At 43.6% G+C, this 23,344-nt stretch overlaps 1 protein-coding gene and 2 long non-coding RNA genes across 11 annotated transcripts in view; 2 read left to right on the top strand and 1 right to left on the bottom strand.

Moving 5' to 3' along the window:
* MACROD2 (mono-ADP ribosylhydrolase 2) overlaps positions 1 to 23,344 on the top strand; it is a 993,596-nt gene that overhangs the window by 701,469 nt on the left and 268,783 nt on the right. The gene's annotated exons all lie outside the window — the stretch shown is intronic.
* Positions 842 to 12,461, top strand: LOC310703497. The gene is made up of 4 exons (XR_014524194.1): positions 842 to 4,361; positions 5,532 to 9,969; positions 10,191 to 10,676; positions 11,030 to 12,461. It is a non-coding gene; the product is annotated as an uncharacterized lncRNA (long non-coding RNA).
* Positions 18,376 to 20,957, bottom strand: LOC310703041. Its single transcript, XR_014523915.1, has 2 exons — positions 19,008 to 20,957; positions 18,376 to 18,633 (listed from the first exon to the last, which is right to left on the bottom strand). It is a non-coding gene; the product is annotated as an uncharacterized lncRNA (long non-coding RNA).

Below are 23,344 nucleotides of genomic sequence, written 5' to 3' on the forward strand. Positions count from 1 at the left end.
GCTTGTTAAAAACACCATCCATTGAAAATACAGCAAATCAGTCCTTTTGTCAATTCATGCAGGGGATGCCCGCATTGCATTTCACAACATGCTTAATCACAATTTTATTAAACGCTTAAGACTGTTAACGTTTTCTGGTAAGTAGTGAACTACTTAGGATCCTTCTTTTTTCCCTATTTTCCCTTTCCAGAGTTTGAGAGTAAGATCTAATTGCCTACTAAGCTGATCTTCTCATATCTTATGCAATACTAAAGCAGTACATCTTTTGGTTACCACTGCTGCTGCTGGTGGTGGGTGGATTGAAGAGATGTATCTGTCACAGCAGTGGTAGACTTTGGGCTCTCAAATTTCAGCAACACCCTGTGCAATGCTAAAATTCCACACGCACACACAACCTGTCATGCTCTGTTCTGCATCATGGTTGCAGCGCCCCCTGTTTCCGAACTGACTATGCTGCCCTAAAACTGCCTCTGGTCACAGTCCTAGCCAATCTCACTGCCACCCCTTATCATGTTGAAACTATTCCTGAGGGATAGGAAAGGGACCCCTGACCATTAGGTCCAGGCATGGCTGACTCTGGGGTTGTGGTGCTCATCTCGCTTTATTGGCCGAGGGAGCCGGCATACAGCTTCCGGGTCATGTGGCCAGCATGACTAAGCCGCTTCCGGTGAACCAGAGCAGCGCATGGAAACGCCGTTTATCTTCCCGCCGGAGTGGTACCTATTTATCTACTTGCACTTTGACGTGCTTTCGAACTGCTAGGTTGACAGGAGCTGGGACCAAGCAACGGGAGGTCACCCTGTTGCGGGGATTCGAACCACCGACCTTCTGATCAGCAAGTCCTAGGCTCTGTGGTTTAACCCACAGCGCCACCCACGTCCCATTCCTGAGGGATACTCAGGCTCTTAGCTTCCATTGTTGTGCTGGTTAAATGCACACTGATTTTCAACATGCTTGTGGACCGGTGCCCTTACTTGCCCACTGCTTTCCCATTTTGGGTCTTGTACCAAGTTAAGCCTGGATTTCTGCAAACATTGGTTTGCAAATCTGAAACCAGCCAGCTTCCCCTCCCTCCTTTTGTTGGCTTAAATTTAGCATGATTTAGCATTACATCTCCAGTAATGCTAATTCTAGCCAAGGATCATTATGTATTTCTGTGTATTGCTAGTGTAGATATGATACTAAACCACAAGGGAAGGGAAAGAGTAGTTGCAGTTGGAAGCAGAGAAGTTGTTGGGAAAAGAGGGAGTGCTCATTCCCGAAGCTGACTCTCAGGCACCATGATTTGTAGGGAGCTTGCATTACATCTGCACTGGAGAATAAAAAGACGTTGCCCGATTTGTGCCTTGGACTACTCCATAATAGCCTCTGGAAACAAGACAAATAAGGTATTTCAAAATTTTGATCCAACATCCCCAGCATAATGCTTGCCTAAACTTGCCCTTTCACAACTTATAAAATCCGCTTTTAACAACGAGTAAAAATAGGGGAAAACTATTATGCCACCAATGCTGGGGCTAGCAATTCAGTCTGATGTGATTTATTAATTTTAGACTTGAAAGCTTGTAAATGAATTCCACTGTCATTCTCCAAATAGTATGTCAGTCAGCTTCCTTTCCTTCTCCTGCTCAGCCCTCCTCTATCTGACAGGTGGGTTCCACAAGATCCTATCTCAAGGAAGGAAGGAAGGAAGGAAGGAAGGAAGGAAGGAAGGAAGGAAGGAATCAAGTGATGTAAAGGCAGAAAAAGATGTACAAGAGGAGAAAGGAGGGGAATGAAGCATGTGTTTCCCCTTTATCCGTTATAAAAAGTGTGATTTAAAGGGGACATGGGATTCCTCATAAGCTTATTGTGGGTTCTCCACAGAATCAGTAACAGCAGCTAGCCAGCAATTTACTTTAAAGATCTCTCCCCCCCCTCTCCAAATAAACTGTCCTTCCTACTCATAATATATAAAAAATTTCAAAGTGCCTCACGTACAGACCTTGTTATAATAATTACAACAGTTATGTAAGGCAGATCAGCATTTTATACCTATATTGCAGATGGGGACTAAGGCAGAGATACAATGTCTACTCAGTAGTAAATCCCACTACTGCTAAAGTATTGGGTGTGCGGAAGGTACAGAAGCCCTTATGAATTTCACAAACCCCTGAGTTTAATAGGATTTGCTCTCAATTAGGTATGTACTGGTTACATTAGCTGTGCTGCACTAGCTTTTGCCACTTGCTAAATGTGCTCTTGAGAAATATGCAATAATCTGAAGGCATGGCAATCTTGAGAATGTTTAGACCCTAATGGGTGTCTCAATTTGATTTTGAATTTCCTGGGACTGTTTCCTTCCCATGATTAAAAACTCATATTCAAGAACTAAATTAAGTGTGTGTGTGATCTGTGAATGAATGTAAACAGAGAGGAAACAAAAGCTTTTTAAAGTAGGCTTTTAGCTTCCATTTCTGGAGCACAATAAATTGCTGGTTAGCACTCTTAAAGACAGGAGATGCCAATACTGACCTTACAATAAAGTAGCATGTCACTTATCATTTGCATTGCAATGTGTGTGGAACAAAATATTCAAGGGCAAAGAAAGGACAGTTCCGAAACAGCAAACTAAAGAAGAAAAGTCCTCCAGCACTGAACATTTGTTTTCTTTCTACACACTTGATCTTAGTCAAAAGGCCGAGAAGCCTTTCTATTTTAAACACTCCTTGGAACAGCCCTTTCTAATTAATATTACTTTACATTAACTCATTTCCCTGAAGATTTTTTTCTTGGGGTCCTTGTTGATTATGGGATTTCCAGGAGTACCAAGAATTTGTGCATAAACTAAGGATGTGTGTTGGCTTTGAATAAGAAGACAAATAAGATGGTTTGGAGTAGCCTTTTACATTACCAAGTCAGATTGCGCCATTAACAAAGGCAGATCAGGGGGTTCCAAGCTTTTGAGGGGCTTGCCGTAAGTTTTCCATAAAGTTAAATGCACAGCCACTTCCCCCATACCCTGTTTCTCATTCATTCATTTATGATTTTACAGTAATTTAGTACATGCATTTCACAATATTCTTCATTATCCTTCTACAGTGTTCGACTTCCCCACATCACCCTCTGTGGGTTCCTATTTACTTTTAGTTGTGCTACATATCCTTCTACTCCTTCTAGTTAATTTAGCTGCTGCTCATATGTCTGGTCCTACTTGGGGATTTATATTATATAATTCTGAAATATTCTCCCAAGTTTTCCCACTCCTCTCTTATAGCGTATTCACCTTGGTTTCTTATCTTTGCAGTCAACATTGCTAGCTCAGTGTATTCTATTCGCTTATTCTGCCAATCCTCTTTCATTGGACTATTTTTGTCCTTCCACATTTGTGTGTAAGTTATTCTGGCTGCAGTGATTGTGTAAAGAAAAAGATTTAATACATTCTTAGGTGTCTCACCCTCTACTATACTCAAAAGGAACATCTCTTTTTTGGGGGGAAATGTCAACCTTAACATCTTTTTTTATTTCTGAGTATATCATCTCCCAATATTCCTTAGCTTTCTTGCATCTCCACCATATATGTATGGATGTCCCCTCTATTCACATTTGCAACACATTTTAGATCCCTTTTTGTACATTTTAACCAATTTACTCGGGGTGAGGGACCATCTAGACATCATTTTTTGTAGGTTTTCCTTTAGGGTACAATGTAATATCTGTGTACACATAATATGTACATGTTTCTTTAAAAGCTTTTGTTTTAGAGAACAAAGGCAAAAAGCATTCATTGCAAGAGTCCATGCTGTGATGGCAGTTGAACAAGCAGATAGGAGGATATCTGCTTGATAGGCCATTTTCAATGGATCGCTCTGATATCCTTTGCTCTTGCACACTTGGGTGGAAGTTTGTTTGTTTGTTTGTTTAATAAAAAATGATGAGCACATAAGGGAAAAGGGAAAAGGTAGTGGAGGGGGGGGGAGGGACTAGAAAATCCAGCATGGGGCCGTTTCATCAAGCACTGCCCACTGGTGCAAATGGGAAACAGCCAAATTGCTATGAAAAATGTGTGGGCATTCAGATACCAAATGCTCATGCAGGAAAATCAGATCTGAACCATCCATTTATGATGTCAATCCCCCATCTGGATGCACCCCATGTTCCATTAAACTAAATAAAACTTACTTCTAAGGAGATCTGCATAGAATTGTACTGTGTTGTCAATCATTTTGCTCCCATTGACTGGGGTGGGCCATAGCCCAATGCAGACTAGCTGCTGCTCACTGACAGAGGAGAAATTGTGATGCTGTATAAAGCAGAGGTGTATATAAAGCACAGATTATTCTTACAGAGCTGACAAGCTTGGATTTTGTGAAACTCAGGAGGTGATCATAGGCGCCGACTCCATGGGGCCTGAGGGGGCCCGAGCCCCCTCAAAAATTCGTTTGGGGGGCTCCGCCCCCCCAATAATCTCGGGCGCCCCTCCAGCAGAGCGCCGTTGCCGAGGAAGCCTGAGAGGGGAGGGGAGGAGTTTCTGGGGGGAGGGAGGGGAGAGATCAGATCGCATGGGGAGGGGCGGGGGGAAGAGGTCACCGAGAGCCACCTGAGCATCAGCCCGAGGGCAAGAGCACAGCGCTGAAATGGGATCCTCTGCTCACATGCCGAGACACAATCGGGAAGGTGGAATGTGGCTGGCTTTGCGCACCGAGAGAGGGGGAAGAGGGAAGAGGATCGTTCCAGCTGCGACTCCCATCGGAGGATACAGGCAACAGGATTGCAGCGCCCTGGGGACGGACGAGGCTGATGCAAACTTTCTAGGGCTGGGTTGCGCGCGCTTTTGGAGAGTTGGTGCTTTCCTCGTGAAATGGAGGAAATAACGTCAGGTCGTCCTTTTTTATTTTATTTTATTTTTTGCACAAAGAAAGCAAAATTTAGAAATACTTGCACAAAGATGCACAAACAAGCCACGATTCAGAGACGCTCGGTCAGATGTAAAATCGAGACAGCAACCTGGAAAAGAACTGCAGTTTGTGATCCGAGGGCTGAAGCGCAGGCAACTCTGGAGCTCTGCATCGCCCTGCTCGCAATAGTCCATATCGTGTGCCTTTCTTGTCCTTGTGACATCATTGCACCCTTGTGGAAATGCACTCCCGAGGGAGCTGTAACCCCCACCTCCTCCCCACCTGCTCCCTCGCCAGCCAGCCAGCCAGCCGCGCGCCCTAGCCGGAGAGCCCCAGCCGTCCCCGTCGCGCAATCGGCTGGATCTCCCTTCAGCAGGCCGTGCTCACAACTCGGCCCAGGGACCCCCAGCAGCGGATCTCCGGCTCAGCTGAAGAATCCGGCAACAAGCCCCCTCCTCCCCAATCGCTCCGCCGAAATACGCTCCAAAACCCCCCAGATAGGCCGCCAGCCGCCAAGTTTCGTGGCGCCCTGAGCGAGGGTCTCTCCCCAACACCACCACCTTGAACTGCGTTCTCCCGGCTACCCGAGCGAACCAGCGGCAGGACCCCGGTATGGGCCCCCGCAATATTTTTTATAAGTCGGCGCCCCTGGAGGTGATACAAAATGGTGTAGTCAGTGGAGGAAAGCAGCCAGTGTTGGTGCATGATGCCTTCTGAAGTGTGCATGCACAGACTTGGGTCTTAAAAAGCACAACCTTCAAAACACCACTTTTTAATGTGTTTTCAGTGACATATTACATTATAAACTAAGGATTTAGTGTGGTGTTCCATACAATGTTTCATAGCAATTGCATATGGGGGGGAAAATCCCATACGATCCTGTCATGCAAAAGTAAAGGGCTATGGTCATAAAATCCATTCGCTCAGATTCACTCGTTGTTTCTCTTCCATTCTCTCCTCTTGTCTTTTACATCTCTCCCCCCCATCTTCTGTTCTTGCCCTTCTGTCAAAGCAGCAACAACAGAAGCAGGGATTTATTGTTTCAGTGTTTAAGCAGCTCTGTCAAGTGGCAGGTTCATTGATGGCATTGCGTAAATAAATAATCAAGATGGGTTCTCTTTTTTTCATTCTTGCTATCTGCAGATTTAGTAGCAAAGAGTCCTTGTGGAGTGGAAGAGGCTAAATGCAGCCTCTGAACATTTCGACCATCATTAGTTCAATAAACACTCAACTTCAGTAGAACGACTCTTCTCTCTATGTTTCAAAAATCATTTTATTTTGTTTTGCTTTCTAAAGCATCAGAAGCATTATTCCAGAGCTATGTATTATCTCTCCTGCTTTAGTAAACATCCATTCAGAAAGCACTCTGGGTGGTGAGTTTGGGTTTCTCGCAGCTTGCAGGAACTTTCGCTATTTCCTAAGAGTGAAAATGTTCCTTTGTTGGACCAGACTGCTCATATTGTGGTAGGCTTAGTATTAGCAATATGTGCAAGATTTCTCCAGGGGGTGGGGTTCTGTGAAATCTTGAAGCAAAAAACCGATGTCATGGTTATTAATGAAACTAACAGGATCTGGGAAATTAGGAGACATTCCAGCATTCCAGTCCCACTGAGCAGACTTGGTCATCATTTGACTGCTTTTGTGGGGTTTCCCCTTCTTAGGGCTAGTCTCTCTCGATATTGTCCTGCATTTGTCAACATTTGCAGGATCACGTTAATAAGGACAATCACATTTGTTCCTCCCTCCCTTTTTGCTTCTGGGCTCTGAAACTTTGCTATAGAAAAGCTTTTCTCAATCTTGAGTCCCCAGATGTTGTTGGACTACAATTCCTAACACCCATAGTCAGCAGGGGCAGCAGTCAGGGGCAATAGGAGTGTTAGTCTAACATCTGTGGGCCCAAGGTTGATGAAGGCTTACTTTATAGCAGTGTTAGAAACTGATATATGAAAGCTAGGAGCGAAAAGGCACCTTAAACCTAGGTTATGGGCGCAACAACGGAATGTCTAGGCGCCCTTTTTAATAACAAGAATACAAAGCTGAAAATGAATGAACTGCAGCTAAAATATTATGTTCATTTTTCACAAGATCTAGTCCTTCCCCTGCCTACCCCCCTAATATTCCTAAGAGGGTCTCCTCTCCAGCCTTCAGAGAGTAGCTGGAAGTGGGGAGGCAGAAAAAGGTCCTCTTTCCTTCCACTCTGCAGTTTTAATCTGAAATCTTAGGCGCAGTACTGTGTCCAGAGCTCAGAAACTGCTCGCGCTAATGGAATTTCCTGTCGCAAAATGCGCCTACAACAATGGGAGTTTTGAACATTGCTTTAGAGACTGAAGCCTGAAAGCATAAGTGGTCCAGGAAAATTTCATCATCCTGCCACACATAAGGAAGACCAATAACCATGAAGCACATGACATTCTTCATGGAGATCTCAGAGAAACCTCCCTGTCGTGGGGCTCAGATCAGAACACAAGGCTGCAAGGACACACACACACACACACACACACACACACACACACAATGGCTAAACAGAGGCAATAAGTGACCCCCCTAAGACAACTTGCTTTCCTGGGTACAAGGCCAGCTGTGCTGTAAATAAATTTGCATTTTAAACTTTCTACATCAGTATCAGCAATCATAGGTACTTCTGTTTGAGACTAAGGAGTTAAAAGTAATTAACTTCTGACCATGCCTGCTCTGATGGATGCTGACCGCACAGGTACAGAATCAGCAGATACACTTGTAACGCTTCTTCACTTTAATTAAGAATAGAGCAGTAGATCTCAATTAAGCAAAGTCTTTTGAGTTGAGGAAATTCTTATTTCAGGCCTGTTATTTTCAAATTTTGGTGGCATTCCTGCTGAAGATAACAATGATGTGAAAGCAAGGCTAAATGCCCATAGGCAGGTAAATCTATCAGTTAAGCAGCATTTTAATTAGAATTTCTAGTGTAAAGAATGCTTTCTAGTATTTCTAGAGGAAATATGTTTGGTGTGACAAAGCAGGCAGCTTGTTTTTCCTTTGAAGCAAATGTATGTGCACAGCTTGGTTTGATTCAGTAAAATATGAAATAGAATCTTATCTCATAACCACATCCTGCTGAACGGTTTTTCTTAAGTGCAATAGGTTTTGGAGGTCTCTTTCCCTTCTTTCTTTGTTTGCCTGTGAGCTGAACAGGATATTCCAAAAGGGACTCAAATGTGCCACAGGTTTGTGTACACCATAAACATGTTCTCAATCAGTGTTTCAGTTGCAAGGAACCCAAAACCTATTTGAGTCATAGCTGTCAACCGTCCCTTATTTGGCGGGAAACTCCCTTATCCCAGCTCCGTGTCCCTCTGCTGTCCCTTATTGATGATGTCCCTTAAATTTCCCGGGTTTCAAAGGAAGCAGCTCCTCTCCTTTCCTCCCTGCTGGCCAGGGAGGAGGGAGGCTCCAACTGTGTTTCTTGGCTGCCCGGCCCGCCCCCCTCTGGCCTCCTCTCACCAGCCTCGGCTCCCGGGAGCCCCTCTGCGCCAGGACTGGCGGGAGCCTCGGGCCCTTCCGCTGCCATCCTCCTTGCAGCCGCTGAACTGAACGTCTCTGCCTGGGGCCTCCCCTCTGCCCTCCGCCGCTCCTGCTCCCGCTAGGCCATACTGTGGCTGCACCACCGAAGAACCTGGATGAGATGGGCAGCCTGGCGTGGCCTATTAATTGCTGAGGAGCCTTCAGAGGAGAGCGAGGGCAACCATAGAAAAAGCAGTTCAGAGAGAGGAGGCGCAGGCGCGGGCAGGTGTTCCAAGGGCTAACCATAGAGGGGGAAAGCAGAGGAAGGACCGCAAGCGCTTCTCCCATAGATTTGTAGTGGTAGACTAGTATAGATGGTCTGATCTGCAGGTTTACTTCGGGCGCTATTTCCCCCCCCCCCTCTTCCTCCCACCTCATCTGATGGAAATGAGAGCTGCAGATGGAGCACGAGAGAAAAGATACAGAACTGCAGCAGCATCTTCGTAGCTTGGACTTCGTTTTGCGCGAAAAGTTGTTGCTGCTTGTAGTTATTTAATTGCAGTGTTTCATCAGCTGGTGTCTTGAGCAGCAACCTCTGGAAACGAAGGGCTAAAAACCAGCGCTGCCCTCCAAAATTATCTGGTCCCTTTTAACTTCGTATTTCAGCTGGTTGACTAAAATCCCTTATTTTGGCTGCTGATCCCTTATTTTCGAGGCTGCTTGTCCCTTATTTTCAAATCTGTAAGTTGACAGCTATGATTTGAGTATAACTGTGAAGAAATCTAACCTGTGCTTCTAAACAGAATATATACTAATTGCAGGCTCATTTTGTTGAGTGTGGGTCCTTATGTAGTCAAAATGCCAAACAACAAGCACAAGAGGGAAGTAAAAAGTATTGGGAGGGGGGCAAACCCTAAGCAGCCCAATGATGACTGAGTGTGGACACAGATACTGACTAGCATGGGAGGGAGACATGGAATGGAACAGAATATCCTGGAAAAAGGAATTACTGGCTGTTTGAAATTCTGAACAAGAGCACTCCACATTGCGATGTTTTCTTGTAGATCCAACTTGTAACTGTCCAAGACTTATTATTCCTCACTCCTTGGAGAGAAGGTCTCCCTCTTTTCTCCCTGAACCTTCCTACTTATAATAAGCTTTTGGACCACTTTTGTAGGCTTTTGCAGTGAGCTGCACCAGTTTCAAAGGAGTCTTTGAAAGGGTTATAGTGGATTTTCTTCAGAGAAATCCAGTAGCAGCCGCAACCGTCCAATTCAGTGTCGGATAGCAGCATGTAAGCCCGAACACAAATTTTTGAAATGCTAAAAGTACTTTCTGATACTCAGCTGCAGTCTGTAGAAGTTCCCACAGCTACACTCCAAAGGCAAATTGCTGTCATTCCAGTTCTATGGGAAACTTTTACTTTGGACCAGGGCTTTTAAATATATGATGCTGCTCACAATATGTCTCCATAAAAACAGTATTCACCATGGACCTGTGGGGTTGGATGGAGTCAGAATGTAAAGATACTTCCAGATAGCAGAGCTGTGTTGAAATTAAAACCTGTTTATTAAACACAAAAGATTGTTCTGCTCATTAAGAAATATTTGCTGTACAGTGGTACCTCGGGTTAAGTACTTAATTCATTCTGGAGGTCCGTTCTTAACCTGAAACTGTTCTTAACCTGAAGCACCACTTTAGCTAATGGGGCCTCCTGCTGTCGTCGCGCCGCCGAAGCCCAATTTCTGTTCTTATCCTGAAGCAAAGTTCTTAACCTGAAGCACTATTTCTAGGTTAGCGGAGTGTGTAACCTGAAGCGTATGTAACCTGAAGCGTATGTAACCCCATGTACAGTTCTGATTCCTACCATTAGGGGCTCAAGATATTGAGTCCTCAGAACTGAAAACAGGAACATTATATACATTTTAAAAATAATAATAATCCCTGAACTCATTTTAGCTTGTGTGAGGCAGATAGCAGACATATTTGGAAGTCAGATCCTTTCTAAAAATATTTACATAATTCATATACATTACTACAGTTGTACTTCTAGTTACAAACTTAATTCGTTCCAGAGGTCCATTCTTAACCTGAAACTGTTCTTAACTAGAGACGTGCTTTTGCTAATCGGGCCTCTTGCTGCCGCTGCGCCGCCGGCACACAATTTCCGTTCTCATCTTGAGGCAAAGTTCTCATCTCGAGGTAACTCTTCCAGGTTAGCAGAGTTTGTAACCTGAAGCATTTGTAACCTGAGGTGTTTGTAACTCAGAGTACCACTGTACCCAGTTCTAAAAGATGTCACAGATATCATAGGTAAAGGTAAAGGGACCCCTGACCATTAGGTCCAGTTGTGGCCGACTCTGGGGTTGTGGCGCTCATCTCGCTTTATTGGCCGAGGGAGCCGCGTACAGCTTCCGGGTCATGTGGCCAGCATGACTAAGCCACTTCTGGCGAACCAGAGCAGCGCACGGAAACACCGTTTACCTTCCCGCCGGAGCGGTACCTACTTATCTACTTGCACTTTGACGTGCTTTTGAACTGCTAGGATGGCAGGAGCAGGGACCGAGCAATGGGAGCTCGCCCCGTCACGGGGATTTGAACCGCCGACCTTCTGATTGGCAAGTCCTAGCCTCTGTGGTTTAACCCACAGCGCCACCCGCGTCCCTTCACAGATATCATACATCCATTAATATTGAAACAAAGAGATTGATCCAGACTTAGTCACTCTTAAGGTCTGATTAATTTCAGCGTGTCTACTCTAAGCATGACTAAGTCTGTATCCAATCCATAGTGTGATAAGATTTGACTGCCAGATTCTGGATCAGTTTCATTAAAATCCTGTGACCATTCTTAGCAGTCAACACATATCTGTCCACTGCCAATTATAGGTAGTTTATATTCTAACTGAAACATACATTAATGCTTCCTTCAGCATTCTCTTTTGTTCTTCCTTTCCTCCCGACCTCTTCTGTCCAACTATGCCATTAAATCTCTTGAGATTAAAATTCCAGTGCAATTTCCAGGTGTTGACCCCATTCAATAATTAGTTGTCTGAATCCAGGATATAAAGTGTGAAATGAAAGGTAAATGAAGCTGAGCAGTCTGCTCCTTCCATTTTTCTCTTAAAAACAAACAAAGCAAAGCAAAACAAAACACTATGTATGTAGATGGTTATAGTTGGTCCTAATAAAGGTACTGGTTGTTTTTTTAATTGCCATATTCATGAACTGAGATATGAAAGAGCCTTTTGGGTGTGCATACAGCCTCTTGGCTTTTCCTTTCTCAACTGTAGTAAACAAGCTAAACATTCAGCAATTAACTAAAAAGTTTCCTGTTTCATCTGAACTGTGAAGTTATGGCCAATGGCTTCCATACAAGCCAGGATATTAAGCCAGCGTCAAGCCATGACTTAATATATTGGCTTGTTCCAAAATCAGGTCTGATTTGTTCTCTTGATCACATGAAGGGAAGAATGAAGAGGTGGGGTGGGGTGGAGACTCATACATAAATTGGCTTATTAAGCTGAGGTAATATTGTTTAATAATGATGATGATGATGATGATGTTTTATTTATTCCCCGGCCAGGACCGGGCTCAGCGCGGCTAGCACCAAATTTAATGGACCCATTGCTTTGCTGATCCTGTTTGGATTTTTTCTTAGTTGACCAACACAGATGCCCATGTTTGTTTCTCCACTCCAGAAAGCTTGTTTCCCTTCACATGTCTATAAGGCTAGAGAGAAATTCATATGGCCTTCTGTCAGTGATCCAGCTAATAATATATTCATAGATTCAGTTATCAGTAATCCCCATGCTTTCACAATACAGGTATTATTATAACTCTACTTCTAATCGGGCTGCATTGTTTTGTAAGGCTGAGAAAGGCAATATAATCAAAGCAGAATTTACTGGATTTCTCACGAAGCCATTTTCACAGCATTGCGAGAGAGAGAGTACCTGAGTTTGCTGTTTTCCTCTTCCCTCCCAATCCCTTTTTCTTTGAGCTGTGTCCATTAGACTGTAAGCCTGAGGACAGGGAATATCTTATCAGTGATATTTGCAAGCTGCTCTGGGAGCTTTATTTTGACTGAAGAGTGGGATAAAAATGTTTTAAATAAATAAAAAGGTAAAGGGACCCCTGACCATTAGGTCCAGTCATGACTGACTCGGGGTTGCGGCGCTCATCTCGCTTTACTGGCCGAGGGAGCCGGCACACAACTTCCAGGTCATGTGGCCAGCATGACTAAGCCGCTTCTGGCGAACCAGAGCAACACACGGAAACACTGTTTACCTTCCCACTGGAGCGGTACCTCTTTATCTACTTGCACTTTGACGTGCTTTCGACTGCTAGGTTGGCAAGAGCAGGGACCAAGCAACGGGAGCTCACCCCGTCGTGGGGATTCGAACCGCCGATCTTCTGATCGGCAAGTCCTAGGCTCTGTGTTTTAACCCACAGCGCCACCCGCATCCCCCCTTTAAATAAATACATAATAGCAAATATAGGCATGTATACCTAATAGAATGTTTGATGTGCTTCCTTTTTCCCCTTTATACATTATCATGTATTCTGCATCTGAAATGCTCCCAGTGCTGTGGTTGGTTTTTTTTAGTTATGTGCACATGGCATTAGCCACAATATATACCTATCCTGTATTTTCTTGAGAACTATTGCTGTTTGTTGCATTTCTCCTCAAACCAGCTTCAGTCCAAATGGAAAATTTAAGCCACATTCAATCACAGTAAGGATTGCAGGGGTGGCGAAACCAAGCAGGTAATGCACATTGGGCGAAGACATCCTCACCCTCTCTCCGATGTGTACAATGATGTGCAAATGTGACTTGAAATGCAGGTGACCATGCTGTGTTTTAAGCTGCTAATGTGTACATTGCCTCAGTCCCTGAGAGTAGGGGCAGATGAATTCAAATTGGTCTCTTGTGGTGGCAAGTAATTTCTCTCCCTCTCTTTCTCTTTCTCTCTCTCCCTCTCTCTCCAAGTTGATGTCACATTTGCATAAGAGAGAGGTTGCTTCAACCTTATCTTGACATTTTAGGGTTTATGGTTGCCATTATTTTCATTATCTCAGACCACGTGTACATGAAAAAATTCGTCAGAGAAAGATGATGAGTAACTGCAAAATTATTTGACACAGAATGACAGTTCAAAAGAGCATCTGTGCCAGAACAGTGTACAGAAGAGTGACAGGGCATCAAACTAAGTTTGGGATGAGAATTAAAAGCTTGTCAGGGCGGGCCAGGATGAGGAGAAATGTCTCTAGCTGATAAAAGGAGCCAGATTATGAACTAATTTGGAAGGAACCAAAGCAAAAGCAAAAAAGATCCTTATCAACTGCCTTAATGCCCATCCACAATCTAATGAGGAGCAAGCTGGACTAATTCATTGACATATCAAAAGGCTACAAGAAAACACTTGTTCCTAGATTGCACTGAACATAGGTACAAGCTGCCTCCACACATGTACAAGTGTTTGTGTGAAAGGTGTACAGTTTACAATTTGTGCAGCTCAACCACTGTGTACATAGGTACACAAACTGTACACTTGTTGAGTGTTACATGTGAATAACTGACCGAGTGTGCAGCTCAGCTGTTTGTCTACCCCAATACAAAGATTGTTGTATGTAGGTCATAAAAGATAAATTAGTTATGGAAGACTGCTCTGTACATCGTTGTTATCTTTGGTTCCAAAGTGTGTGTTTGTGAACATTCTGTTACACTCATTTTCCCTTTTTATTGTTCAGCCTGGGCTGCATTCCTAAAAGCACTTGTGCCAGTTACTTCAAACTGTTCTGGGTGGGGAGGGGATGTATCTGTGATTTTTATTTTTATTTTTAAAGAAAAGACATTGTAGCTTTGATAGTTAGAGGCAAACACAGACAGCTGGCAACACTAGATCACTCTGTTCAAACGGCTACATTTTCATGAGTGGTTTGGGCTTTGCTGTTGGGAGTTATTATCTGGTACTTCAGAATAACATTCACAGAGCTCGTTCTCTTGTGACACAGATCTGAACAGGAGTATTTATGAATTATGTTTCAGATTTTTAAATGGTGTAAAGTTATATTGCATTTATTATTTACAGAAACTAAAATCTGAGTTGGGGCAGCATAGACCTATTTTAGAATAATGCTCTTTTTTATGGCACAACTTACTATTGCTCCATATGTTCAGGAAAACACATGCTCCCAGAAGCTTTTGGGAAACATATTTCTTGCCAAGTATATAGCATGTAGAGAGTAGTTCCCTTTAAACTGAAGCCAGCCACCAAGGTAAACCTGATAATGTTACTGGTGGCAGCTGTGTATAGCTGCAATCCTTTCTGATATTTCTGCCCATTATCCCTTGTGTTATTGCCAAAGTTTTTGCAGATATATTCTGCATATAGAGATCAGTATTTGTAATGCACTGCTTGTAATGTACTGCTATCGCTGTAGTTTGGTGTGTTGTAGGATACAGTGTGTGTGTGTGTGTGTGTGTGTGTGTGTGTGTGTTTCCCTACATGCATGCCTACATATTTTATAATGTATATATGATTTCGGTAATGTTTGCACATTTAGTATGGCATCTTTGTGGCAGTGGGTGCATAGATCAGTCACAACCCTGCACAGAGTTAAAAGTATGTAATCAGAATGGATTTCAGTGACACATAAGAGCACCCTAGTCCTGGAAATTGTGGGTGCTGTCTTAGGTGTCATGGCTGATGCTAACATTTTTATAAATGAGGGAGTTCAGTCAGTTTAAAGACACTGGGAATGAAGCCATGGTAAAGTAGAATTAAATCCCCAGATAGTCTAATTGAATTTTATTAGCTACTACAATTGCAATTCCAGTTCCAGATAACCACTTCTGGAGATACATTGAGGCCAGCGGTCTTGTCGCAACACAGTTCTTAATAAATGGTAAATTTGTGGAATTGTACCCATATACACAGAAACACCCTAGATCAGGCATGGCCAAACTTCGCCTTCCAACTGTTTTGGGAGTACAAACTCCCATCATCCCTAGCTAACAGGACCAGTGGTCAGGGATGATGGGAACTGTAGTCCCAAAACATCTGGAGGGCCAAGTTTGGCCATGCCTGCCCTAGATCGTTGTTCTTCAACCTTGGATGCCCAGATGTTCTCAGACTACAATTTCCAGCCATTGGGAGTTGCAATACAGCAACATCTGGAGATGCAAGATCGAAGAACTCTGCCCTACATAATACATTTGGCACAGTTTGCCCACAACATGTGTGTTGGCATTAGGGTGATGCGGGTGATGAAGTAGCCAGGCTTCCAAACCATGAAGCAGGCTGATTGACCTTTTACGAAAAGACATTAGCCAGATAATGTTAACAAGCTTTCTAGGTTCATGGGTGCAATGGGGATAAAAAGTGGGACCTGGGGTGGGGTGGGGGGTAAGAAAAAAGTTCCAATTAGGAAGGAAGCGTAGTCAGATAACAAGCAAAGAAGAAGAAGAAGGGACACGAGACTTCTGTTATTGCTGTCTTCACTGCTTCAATGAGGCAAAAAGATCTTTAGCACAGGGGCAGCCTATAGAATGCAATGCCACACACTTCCACCCTCTTTGCACAAACATAACAGATCATGTGAAAACTTCCCAGATTAGCCAATACATTCACTGGGTGGCCTTGGGTCAGGGACTACGAGCCTAACCCGAAACTGTGTTAGGATAAAATGGGGCAGGCAGGATGGGACAGGACCTTGTACACTGCTTTCAGCTTTTTTGGGGGGGGGGAGGATAGAAATGGAATACATAGCCTAATAATAATAATAATAATAATAATAATAATAATCAGTTGGAGTATATGCAGGAAATAACTTCTTTTGTGCTAACGCAGCTCTTTATCAGAGGAAGATTAACTTGCGTAAAACTATCTGAAGAACATTGACTTGCCCTTTACACTCTCAGAGGAAAGATATATGTCATCTTTCTTCTGTATGCATAGCACATCCATTCATGGGGTAACATCCCATGTCAGAACACACCTATTGAAATCAATGGACTTAAATCCATTAATTTAAGTGGGTTAACTCAGAGCATTGCTTAGTCACCAACGATCCTTTTTGTAACATGCCTCGTTTCTTGTCACAAATAAAATGCTCGGCAGCTTTCAATGGCTCTCTCCCCATAATGCGAGATTAAGAGATTTGTGCTGCGCCTCTCCAACATGATATTTGATATTGCCGTACTGTGCAATTGTATTAAACAAGGAACACAAATATGGGCAACTTGTGCTGAATTTTTGCCTATTTTGATTTTTGAGCTGACATTTTGGGATGGGGCAACTAGATACTTAATGTTTTCTGTTCTTTGAGCCAATGAAATGTGAGTGCAATGCTTCCTAGGCATTCCTAGGTAAGCACCTATTGCAGAATGCAAGTCACTGTTATGGCGTCACAGTGCCAGAAAGGTTTTCCTATGTGCTGATATCACTGAGAGCAAAAGAAGTCTATTCAAAGTGAGGACAATCCTTCTTGAATAGGAAACACATTCACCCTGTTTCAGTGTGTGTGTGTGTGTGTGTGTGTGTGTGTGTGTGTGTGTGTGTGTAGTGCTTTTTGACACTGATCAAAATGTTCATGAAAATTCCCTACTTTCAGCTTAGTCCTAATAAAAAATAAATGTTGAAAAATAAACTGGTTTGCTGTTATTTCCAAAGCATATGTATCCTGCAGATGTGGAAATAAATGATTTCTTACTTGCCATCAAGCTTTTGTTTATGTACAGCTTTAAAGAGGCTAACTTCTTATCTTCAAGTATTGGGAAAATGAACAATTAGAACGGAATCTGCCAAAATCTGTAATTTCAGGCATGCTGTCTGTGTATATGGAAAGCAAAGAGCTTACTGTAAATGAATAGCAGCTGTTTAAACATGTGTTTAGCCAAGGCGATGTCAAAATGCTTTGAAGTAAACAGCCTTTCCCTGCTACAAATACAGGCGAAAGGGGTTTTAAATATCTGGAGATGGTTTAGTTTCTGAAAACAGCCTTAACGTAGGCGTATTTTGTATTTTCCATGAGATTACTATAAAAGCTCCACTGCCTCAGAAGGGGTAATCTGATTTTTCAGCACTGTTTCAGCATAATGGCTTCCAATCAGGCTGTGGATGCATGTTTGAGTGATCCCTTCAGCTGTGGCCTAGCAGCTGCAGTAGATTCCTATGAGCCATCATTTTAAATTTCTCATTATTATTGTTGTTTCTATCAATAATACGTTGCACTAATTGGTTGTTTCAAAGGGTCAAAATATTTCAAGTTTGTAAAATGCATGCAGCCTGGGACGTTGGGAAATGAAACTTTACAGTGAAACGTCTGTTGTACTGCAGTACTGCAGTCCTAAGTATTCTAAGCTACATATATTTGATCGGCATGTTATGCTGCACACCTACATTCCATTTATGAAGTTATTCTTATTCTTATTAATTACCCACCCCTCACCCTAACTTCCCATGGCAGGTTGCAATGTTAAAGCATTATTTTAAAACAACTTAGAATCACCAAAAATAGGGCAGGTTCTTAAACGTTTACCCAACAACTTCTGCTACCCTACAAGATCTGAAAATAAAAGTAAAAACAACAAAAATGTAGCCTTCTATCTCACTCTTGAAACCGCTGCACCAACCCATTAATTTGCAGAAAAGCAATCTGGAGTTAAGATTCAAACATAGTAGGATGGTAAAGGTCGTGGCCGACTGGGGTTGCGGTGCTCATCTCGCTTTATTGGCCGAGGGAGCCGGCGTACAGTTTCCGGGTCATGTGGCCAGCATGACTAAGCTGATTCTGGCGAACCAGAGCAGCGCATGGAAACGCCGTTTACCTTCCCGCCGAAGCGGTACCTATTTATCTACTTGCACTTTGATGTGCTTTCGAACTGCTAGGTTGGCAGGTGCAGGGAGAGAGCAACGGGAACTCACCCCGTCGCGGGGATTCGAACCGCTGACCTTCTGATCGGCAAGTCCTAGGCTCTGTGGTTTAACCCACAGCGTCACCTGCGTCCCTGGTAGGATGGTAGGTCAGCTTTAATACACATAACCTGCTGTCCAAAGAGGAGCCATTGGCACACCAGAACATCTGGTGACCTTGCTGGCAATTGACATTTAGCTGCACTGCACAACCCTTGCAAAGGACGATAAGAGTTTGGGGCTTCGCCAACAAAAAGATAACACATTTGAAAATCTTTCATGAGTGACGAAGTTGGCTGTTCTGTTCTTTTGTGGTCCATTTATATAGAAGAAGTGCTGTCACTCAGCCTTGACAGTCTATAAAGAGACAAAAAACAACTTTTGGAGAGTGCTTAGAAAATAATTATTAATGGAACAAGAATCTGGACAAGCTTTAGGAACCAATCATGTTATAAGTACAACACTGAAACTCGGTATCTACCAAGGCAAAAATAATATCTTAGGTGATTGGTGTGCTAAGTATACAATTGTTGTGTAGTTAAACAAACAAGTGCATTAGCTCTCTAAATAAAAGCTATAGATTCCATCCTAAGTTAAGTTAGGATAATTCCCAACATTGAACTGTTCCCCTTTTCTCCATCAGCTCCCCACATCCCGTTCTGCATTGCTCAAAGCCCTCTGCAGATAATTTTCGGCCATACAGTAAGGGACAGAGAGGTTGAGAAACTTACTGTGAATTTCCGTAAGTTAACTTCTCTCAGGCTCCAAGACCATCTCTCCCAGTTTGTACAAATTCAAACTTATGGGGTGCCTCTTGCAAATGTGCTCATTGAAATTAGCTTCAAATGAGAATTTTAGCAGAACAAAACCAAAATATGCCCCCTTTGAGACATGAAACTACCATGAGTATCCATTTGAGGGATGTACTTCCAGGGAGTGGCTACTTTCTAGCTGCTATTGCCTGCCATTCAAGTGGCTATAGGCTATGATCAGTGCAAACTGGAGATTTTTCAGTCCCCATTATTCCTGCAGTGCCCCACAGCCATGAACACACATGAGGGAATCCTTCAGAGCACAATCTGGGACAGTGCCACACACCGGGCCTTCTGCCAGTGGTGTTGCCAAACTTACTGAGAGGGTAAGGAGTTCCTGAAAAGGTTGCCATAGTGTGGACACAGTGGGAAGGGAACTGGATTGGCTTCACTGATGTACTTGGCATTGTGCTGACCTTCCTGCCACCTCTCCCACCGTCCCCAGTAGCAAAGCTGCTGATAGGAGGCTAAGTGCCTGAGAGTTCCCCCTTAATTGAGAAATACAGTGATATAAATAAAAATACAACACGTCTTGCCACAGTGGGAAAGACTGTGATCAGGGGATCTGTGTGCCTGCTACATCTGCTGTCCAGGTACCAACTGCTGATGTGAAAGTTCAAGGCCCCTTACCTCCCTTCTTAGGGTCTATTTAAACCAGACTTGGTCCTTCAAATGGAAGACTGCCTTTGATATCCCCTCAGATAGAGGGCCGTCCTCTGGAAAGTAGGACACATCTCCACCCTAAACCAGAGACTCGCTCCTCAAGCGCACACGGAAGTGCACATAATTCCAAGAACTTTTGTATTCCAGCTGTTATTTCTAGCTGTTGCTACTCACAAATTAATGGGACCAATTTCAGGACCCTAAGAAGGACTAGGCCAGATTATCTAAAACGGGGGTTCTCCAGGGTGATTTGAAAGAACCTACACCGGATCTAGAAGAATTACATAGTGGAAATATATAATTATAGAGAATTATATCTGAACAACTACTCCTGAAAAATCTGGTCAGCTTATGGCACTAAGCAGAAAAATCGTTGCCCTAGCAATCCCTGACTATTTCATATAATGCTGAATCTTTATTCCTTCTCCTATATTGTGTCGTATTTAAATCCCCCCCTTTTCTTGGTGTTTTCTTCTTTTGTGCCAGTGGAGTCAAAATTATAGGTGTGCCCTTGCGTTCAAGATATGTGAGAGTCCCCAAACAGCTCAGGACCTGTTATGTTTGTTGGTCATACCATTGCAGCTCTGGCCTATTTAACTGTTGGCAGTGGGTGACCTTTCTATTTAAACTGGCGGCTGCTGTACAGTAGAGTGATTAAATTTGCAAGTCTCTTGAGGAGACTTATCCAGATGTCAAGCAACTTTGGGGGTTGTGCACACCAGCTAAGCTACAGTGGGGACTGCTAAATTGCACTAAACAGATGGGGAGTGTGATAACTGTTTGAAATGGCAGTTAGAATTTCTTGGAATTAATGCACTGTATAGAAGTTGAAACTCTAGGATCCCATTTTTTTCTTACTATTTAGATAGTTTTTAATACAGTAGCTTGGCAATCTTCCTCTAAAACCAGAAGGAATTACTGCTTAGCACCTATTGCAGGTAGCCTAATGGCACACAAGTGTTTCATGATAGAGTTCTCGGACCCAAGTCTCTTAATGCACAATCACAGCTTAAGGAATATGCAACTGAAGCTGAAACAAGTATTAGGCCTTTGGCTTACAGTACTGTTTAATGCAGGAACAAGGAATCTGTCGCCCTCCAAATGTTGTTGGGCTCCAGCTCTCATCAGCTTTAGCAAGCATGGCCAATCATCAGGGGTGATGGACAGCCAACCCTAACCCATCCCTGATCTCATGTGTTGTTGTTTTTATTAAGTACCGTATTTTTTGCTCTATAAGACTCACTTTTTCCCTCCTAAAAAGTAAGGGGAAATGTGTGCACGTCTTATGGAGCGAATGCAGGCTGCGCAGCTATCCCAGAAGCCAGAACAGCAAGAGGGATTGCTGCTTTCACTGCGCAGCTGTCAGGGGTTCAGGAGCAGAGGCGAGGGCAAGGGAGGAAACAGAGAGCGAGGGGGAGGAGTCCGAAGAAAAGATGAGTGATGACGACGACCCGAGATCTCCGAGTCTTTCCAGTGAATCAGAAGATTCACAGAAAGGAGCGCCAGTGGCCAGAGCAAGGGGGGAGCTTAGGGGGGCACCCCAGGAAGAAGGGTCCAGAGAGGGTTCAGAGGGCAGCAGTTGGAAATCGGGGCCAGCGTCACCAACAGAGCGCAGTGGGGAGGAAAGGCGCCAGGTATCGAGCTCTGGCAGCTCGCAGCAGGGGGGAGGGCATGAGTCAGGAGTGGCCACACCTCCATCGGAGAGCGAAGAAACAGTCAAGCGGAAAGTGGAAGGTTGGGCGCGCGCGCCAAGTTCAAATGCACAGGAAGGCGGTGCAGTAAGCAGCCCGGAAAGGGAGCCAGGTCCTAAAGCCCGATGCAAGGAGACAGAAGGGTCCGGGGGGTCAGCGTCAGAAGAGTCCAGGAAGGAAGAGACCACGGGGGGCAGAGGGACCCAGAGAAGAACGGTCAGGAGGAAAAGGTGGAGTAAGGCTAGGGTATTAAGTTGGTGTACAAGGGGCGGAGACTCAGACGGAGCTTCGCCGGTCTAGCTTATAAGACGTAGAGTTGCACGCAGCAGCTTGAAAATGGAAACTGTAACTCAATAAAGACTTTTATAAAGTGAACGCTGGCTAGCGTGATCCTCTGTGAGCTAGGATCTGGGAGCAGCTCTGACAGCAGCGATCCCTCTTGCTGTTCTGGCTTCTGAGATTCAGAATATTTTTTTTCTTGTTTTCCTTCTCTAAAAACTAGGTGCGTCTTGTGGTCTGGTGCGTCTTATAGAGCAAAAAATACGGCATTTCTTGGAAATTGCCCCTCTTAGGGCAGTTCCAAAAGTTTGCCATTTTTTTAATTACTGAGGTAAAAGTAAAGCTTTGGAACAGTACCAGTACTGGGGCAGGGTAGGGCAGGTGTTTTAAACCTTCAGCAGAAAAGCTGTGGCACCTCCCCCCCCATTTCAATCACAGTTTGTTGAAATGTTACAATAGCTTTGGCGGACGTGCTCCAAATCCCACCACCCTCTGAAGCAAAGTGAGTGATGGCAAGAGACAAGGGGTGGTAGTCAACTAATTTTTATTCAGAGTAGACTCACTGGAATTATTAATAAACATGACTAAGTTAGAGCCACAGCTTACAATGGGTCTACTCTGAATACCTACCAAGGCTTTTTTATTACGGGATCCCATTGGCTGCTGTCTTTGCTTTTTCAGTGCCCAATGGAAACATTTTTATTCGCCCAGGTCTTTCAGTGTGTTTGTGGTTTTGATTTCTGCTTCTGTGTCTTAGTGTGCTAGTTTAGGAGTATTGTTTTAATTGTCATTTTACCATTTTATTGTATGCTGCTGTGAGAGCATTTGCTGAAGAGCAGCTTATAACATCTTCAAACAAGCCAGCAAACCTATTCCAGTTACTATACCGTAATTTGTGTTTGTTACGGACTTTACTTGAGGTGAATTCTCCAAACCTTTTTTTCTTCCCTCAGGTGACTGCAGAAAGTCACCTTGTGGCAAAAAAGTGAGTTTGTCTGAATGAAACATTAGATTGACTTTTCAGGAAGTGACAAAAAGTAATGTAGCTGCTTCTCGCATACTTACCTCTCACTGATGGAAAGCCAGGATATTGATCATGTTATATTACTGACTCTGTATTCATAACTGTGTGCTGCAAAAAGCATGATCCTGTTTCCCCCCCACTACAATTCACTTTGAAAGTAATAGAATTTCTGACTAGTAATCAGATATATTTGGAAGGATTTCTTCCAAAGAAATGCACACCATATCAAAATATGTTTTAGATTTCGTGGAACATTCCAGATACGCGCGTTGCTCACTGACAAGTGAATAACATGCCATTCAGTTCCCCCCTCCCGAAATTAGCCTTGCTGTGAGGACAGATTGCTCAGTGGTTTCCTAAACTCTATGACTTTGAACATGACTAATGTGGTTGAAAGACAACCACACAGCTCCACATTTAACTGATGTTTTCACAAATGAATATCAAGATGTTTCTTTCCATAGGTGCATAGGTGCATTATTCATCAGGTCAAAGCTTGTGTATGTCAGCCATAGTGCCTAGGGAATATCAGGGTACTGTCATGCTTAACTGTTGAGCAAGGAAGTACCTACCGAAGCAGAATAGAGTGTTTTTTATCC

The sequence above is a fragment of the Podarcis liolepis genome (assembly GCF_965112155.1).
Source record: "Podarcis liolepis genome assembly, chromosome: 3".
Lineage (NCBI taxonomy): Eukaryota > Metazoa > Chordata > Lepidosauria > Squamata > Lacertidae > Podarcis > Podarcis liolepis.